Here is a 6,000-nt window from a genome sequence, read left to right on the forward strand (position 1 = left end):
CATTGGTCGACGTTGATGTGTGCGACTATGGAATCAAGCAATGGAATATATATGTCTTTAACTGCTGAACACCGAGCCTACGTCTTCAACTGATTTTAGTGGAGAAATTATTGATTATTGTTAGAGTTGTGTTGAGGATGCAAAGTAAATGCTTTTGCAAGGAGTTTTTAAGCATTAATCATACAAATGCACATCAACTTACAATTCTGTTTATTTACCATTGTTCAGGAAACAATATGTCAAATCAACTATATGACTTTTATTAATAAACATACGTCTGACAAACAAAACATGGACACACTTAATGTACAAAGCTGTTGAAATTTTAAATGTAGATGTGAATTTGTGTAAATAAAAGACTGTTGATATGACTTGCACATATAAAGGGGCATGAAAGTTTTTGCATTTTGTTTTTCTGTTGGAAAGACTCTTTATAACACAAGAAATCTGACTTTAAAGTTTCTCTTTTCCGTGGCTAGTAGAGATTTTGTTAAAGTAAAGCCTAAAATCAGAACTGGGAGAGTTCATTTTACGTACAATAAATTAATTTGGTATTACCTGAGAGTAAAGACTCCATAGACAGTATTGGGGAGCTTGAATAAGGGTCCTCTATTCAATGCTTTTGCTTTTGGTAGACCATGTAAGAAGATATTTTGCAATGGCAATCAATAAGGTGATCACAAGAATCAGGAATTGTAAGAAGATATTTTGAATGAATTAATAAATATTTTGTATTCAGGATTCCAAGTTAATGAGCACAGGTACCTAGGTGTAACATTGAAATTGTAGCCAACTAGCCGGGGAAATGTAAACAAATAAAGGTCTGAAGTTGTCAAATTCCAGGGTTAAGAAGTAAGAATCAGGAACATAGATGATGCATAATATGAAATTGAGTGAGTTTGGCGCAGGAGAAATTTTTTTATCTGAGAATTTCGATTTTTAAAAATATGATTTTTACATTCAGTCTACGATAATACCTGGAAAATTTAAAATTTAGAAAAATTCAGTTTTCCGAGAATCCTCCGAAATCCCGCGTACCAAACGCCCGTATGAGAAAAAAAGGAGAAAAAAATATGGGCATAATACAATTTTATATATGTATAGGAGAAAAAATTATTTCATTCAACATAAGAAACATTAATTATATTTTTAAATATGTAAATAAGCAATTCAACACAATAACTTAAGTTAGTAAATAACGGGTCTTTAATAGTTTTATACTTTTATATTATATCTTTATAGCCCATTCCTTTACACAAGAGTTATTTGGACTTGAAATATAAATATTAACTTGGTGGTCGCTTTGACTCTGATATTAATATTATGATAAATAATCATCTCAAATAAAAGCTCAAGCTGATAAGTGAGGTTACATTAATAATTTTATATTTTTTTAATACACATCCTCACACAAAAGCCTATTAGGCTTGAATTGACTCAACCCAAAACTTAAATTAATGAGTGATGATACTTTAATAATTTTATATTACATTTTTTGTATTGGATTTGACATTTCTACTTTCGCTACAAAAATAAAAATTTTGCCGTACTCACATAAAAGTGAGTGAATACTATTAACTTTTTTTTATATAATATAACTCATTTATTTTTATGTAAATGCGGCACAGAAAATATTTCTATATCAAATGCATAAATATATTTCCCTTCCCTAATACTATACAAACAAAATAATGAAACCATTAACACATAAAGGATTTGGTCCACTCAATTTAATGGATGTGTGACTAAAAGAGCTTCCAAATGACTGGATGAATTGGATTTTCCGCGATTGGTCTACATAAGAAGGTTCATAAGGTTGGTAAGAGCTTCTGAGTTGTCAATATAGCTGCATGTCCCATCTTGTTTTATCTTCTTTAATTTCTGGTCTTTGCCTACAACTCATGGAGGTATTACAATATAATACCTATATACAAAATTAGACAATACATACTATGTAGGATTGGTGTACCATCCATCAGGTAGCTAGCGAATCAATAGACAATTATGACTTTCACTTTGTTTTTCCTAAGCAATTAATCTTATACTTTTGTCATTTTTTGACCATAATAATAATAACAAACATCGACGACAATAAGTGCTTTTCGCTAAACTACGAAGAAAGGAAAGCAAACAAATTATATTCACCTAAACTTTATTGGAACCAGGCATAAGGAATTTTAATAAAGAAAAAACCAAAAATGTTGAGACAAATAGTAGGAACTCAAGATGTAACTTTCAAGACACAATTGCTTACCAAAATAATAATAATTTCAAGACACAATTAGCTATCTCCCACGGCCCCATCAATGGCCTGAAAGTGACTTTAGTTGGCCATGGGCCGCAACCTAATTTAGCAGCCATTGTTTGTACTGCAGCACCCCCGCGAGCTAGTTGTGCTAAGATAATGTTTTTCCATGTGGCCGAGGAGAGTAAATGAACTAGGTCATCCTAAACTTTGGTAAAAATAAATTAGATATATCTAAAATATTTGCATTCTGGTCTCACCAATTAATATAGTGTAAATTGTTTACCAAAAAAATATAGTGTAAACTAAATTATAAAATTGATCTGACCTATGTTTAAAAATAAAAAGATTTGTCATCAGCTTACTAGTTTATTGGAACTTATTAGACCTTTAATGCATATCAAGAATTAAAAATAAATAAATTTTGAGTTCCCATCTATATTCTCATGTCTATCAAATTATTTATTTATTGAAATCAAATTGTAATTTTTTTGGGTAAATAAAATGGTTAAATTTTGTAAATCAGGTTTCGTAAAACGACGTAAAAAAAGGAAAAATGTAATAATTTTGTTATCTTTTGTTAGTTACTCCCTCCCCACTCCAACCATTATTAGTTATTAGACATTGTGATAGTTTTTATATAAAATCGTTTATTCCAAATAACATTGTTGTCGTAATAAATTTTCTGTGCATAACTTGCTTCTATTTGAAATTTAAAATAAAATAAATTTTTCCTTGCAATGTAAAGAGCATTATACGAAGTGAAAAAGTTGACTTAACAAATGATTAGTATCAATAAATTTTGTTTTTAAGAAAGTAGTCAGCAAGACGAAAATTTTCTGACTAATTTGGAAAAATGCACCCAAGAACCTTTCTTAAAAGTTATATGCATTTAAAACGTTGGATAAGTTTTTTTTGGAGTAAGGCAGTCAATGGCGTAAGTTGACTTGACAGGATTAGTGGCGTCAAGGTTTCCTACAGCACTAGTGGCGTCAAGGTCTGTGACGGCACTATCGTAGTTGCCTCAACTACATCTTACCTAAAATACAATGTGATTCAATCTCCACCATCCGCTAGTGGCGTCAAGATTGTGATGGCACAAGTTGAATCTCCACCTTCCACAGTACTTAATTCACAATCTAATTCAATCTCCACCGTCCATTGTATTTAACCAGAATATAACTCTTTATATATACCCCCTCTTGTTCTGTCCTTGGGACATAGATGTCTAGCCCAGTTAGGCTAGTACGTTGGTATCAGATCTGATGTCCTCTCCAAGGTATCTATGAAAGAGATACCCTTGAGTCGGGAAGATCACTGTGCACAAGATACAATGATGGCGTTAGCCAATGGGGTGTGTGTGTGCACAGTGACAGCATAACAATTAGAGAGAGAATGTGTGTACCTTTTAGGGTTTGCCCTGGTATTTATAGAGGTTACCTGTAGATAGCTTGGATAGCTATGCTGACACATCAAGTGGGTAGCTATGCTGACACATCAAGTGGATAGCTGTGCTGACTCATCAGCTTTTGGATTGCCCCTTGTTGGGCTTGTTACTTAATGGGCCCATCGTATGGGTCCATAACAGTTGCCCCTCAGCCGGGCTATCGGGGTACCCGGGTAGTCGGGATGAACCTATGAGTGTGTTTTTTTCTCATGGGGTGTTCTTTGCCCCTCCTATGCTGACGAGTCGAATATCAATCCGGTGGGACATTTTATGTATCCTACAATGCTTGGACCAGGTATAATGCCGATCTGTTTGGCTTCTTCCCAATGCCAGCCAATACGTTGCTTTCGGGTTCTCATCTTCCCTATGCTGGTTGAGCATCAACCATACTGCTATTCTGAGCGAGGAGTACGCTTGAGTTGCTTGACCCTATTTGCAGATTACCCCCAAGCGGAATTCCCGATCTTAGAATGCATCTGCATATTGATTTGGTCAATGGTTGTGTAAGACTCCGTCGGTATTGTACCCAGGTTACAAGGGCATGTATGTATGCCTATTGCTTCCCTATGAAGCCGGGTAGAAACTGTACTGAAATACCCGTGGGTTGATTATTACCCCAGCATCAGCTCGAAACGCGGTGAACAGTTGTATGTTCATACAAGTTTTGTCTCATACATAGGTTTTTGAACGATGATCATTGCGATGTGCCACGTGTTCCAGCCTGCGCACTATAGTATGTTGCGGCCGTTCCTATGCTGTCATTGAGTTTCGAGCGCATTTATTGCAGCATCGCTCCAGCTGTCTTGTCATCAAAATTTAACAGCTCTCTTCTTTTTTTTTTCTTTTTTTTTATATTTTGTGCACGAGGTGGCAGTTTTGCCCTCGCTCTTTAACCTTCTCTGTGCTGTGATTTGGCGCATGATGATTGCGGTTCCCATCCACGATCGTGGAAGTTATAAGTTTGAGGGTGAAAATACTTAAATAACCCTAACCTTTGCTATTCAAATTCCAGTAGTCGTTTGCTTGGCTATATAAGCCATCTTCCCCTTTCACATGCTTTCGTTTGGCTTCTGAGCATCGTGCACTAGCATTTGCTTTTATTTTCTGGTTTTGTGCCCCCATTTCTGCTTGGGTTCTTCGTCTTCCTCCAACAGGTATTTGCATATATTTGTAGTTTTCTCTCTTCTTCCCCCCCCTTTGTTGAAGATGTGCATGTTGCATCGTCGATTTTGTTATTTTGTCCAGAACCTGTAAGAATTTTTCATAGGGTCATATCTCCCACAGTTATATGTTCCTTCTTGTGGCAGTTGTATGTTCCTTCTTGTTGCGCGGATGGTCATCATCTTGCTCTTCTCCTCCTCTTTTTGCTATTAGTATTTTTCAATCTCTGAACAAATGAGGCGAAAAAACCTTTTCCCATCAGCTTTGTGTTCTAAAGGGTAGAGGGAGGAAAACCCTGATTTTTTCAAAAAGATTCCTCCAGGTGCTCGTTTTTGGCTTTGGGGGATTCCCAGGACTAAAGAAGAAGAGCAAGAGGCTATGCTTCGAGGCTGCCGTGGTGGTCGATCTCGGCGAAGGGCCGAGGTGTCGGGTAGGGGATTAGGGTACCAGCGGGGTAGAGGTCGTTCTTCCCGGAGTAAGTGCCTCAGAAAAAGTAGTCCTTCAGTTCCACGATATCTACCCAAGACCACCTCAAGTTCGCATTCCAAAAGCCCTGCTTTGCCCTATCCTTCCTCTGTTTCGGTAGGCGTCCCATGCTATTCTTGCGTCTACCTGAGCTCTAAGCTTGTCGAGAAAGGATGTGATTCGTTGGCCGAGTCCACTTTGGAAAGTTGCCGGCATGGAAATCTTGTTGGATCGATGTCGGCATCTGGTGGGGCCAATGATCCGATTACTCTTTCCGACGTGCCCATCTCTTCATCTTCTAGTGACTCATCGTCTGCTAGTATTTTTGATGCAGGTATAACCTATTCTTTCCTTCTGATTTAAACTTTCTTATTTTTCTAGGCAGATATGGCATCTCCCCCTCGAGAGGTAGTAGAGGAATCAGGATCTGCCGAGTCACGTTGTGGGCCTCCACCATCCTCATTGACCTCCCAGTTTCCCTGGGTGACTCATGAGGTTTTGAATACTACGTCCATGTTCTGTCCTTGGGACAGAGATGTCTAGCCCAGTTAGGCTAGTACGTTGGTATCGGATCTGATGTCCTCTCCAAGGTATCTATGAGAGAGATACCCTTGAGTCGGGAAGATCACTGTGCACGAGATACAATGATGGCGTTAGCCAATGGGGTGTGTGTGTGCACAGT

This window comes from Gastrolobium bilobum, unplaced genomic scaffold (genome assembly GCF_033153095.1).
Source record: "Gastrolobium bilobum isolate Gb01-03AN ecotype WA unplaced genomic scaffold, APGP_CSIRO_Gbil_v1 utg5060, whole genome shotgun sequence".
NCBI lineage: Eukaryota > Viridiplantae > Streptophyta > Magnoliopsida > Fabales > Fabaceae > Gastrolobium > Gastrolobium bilobum.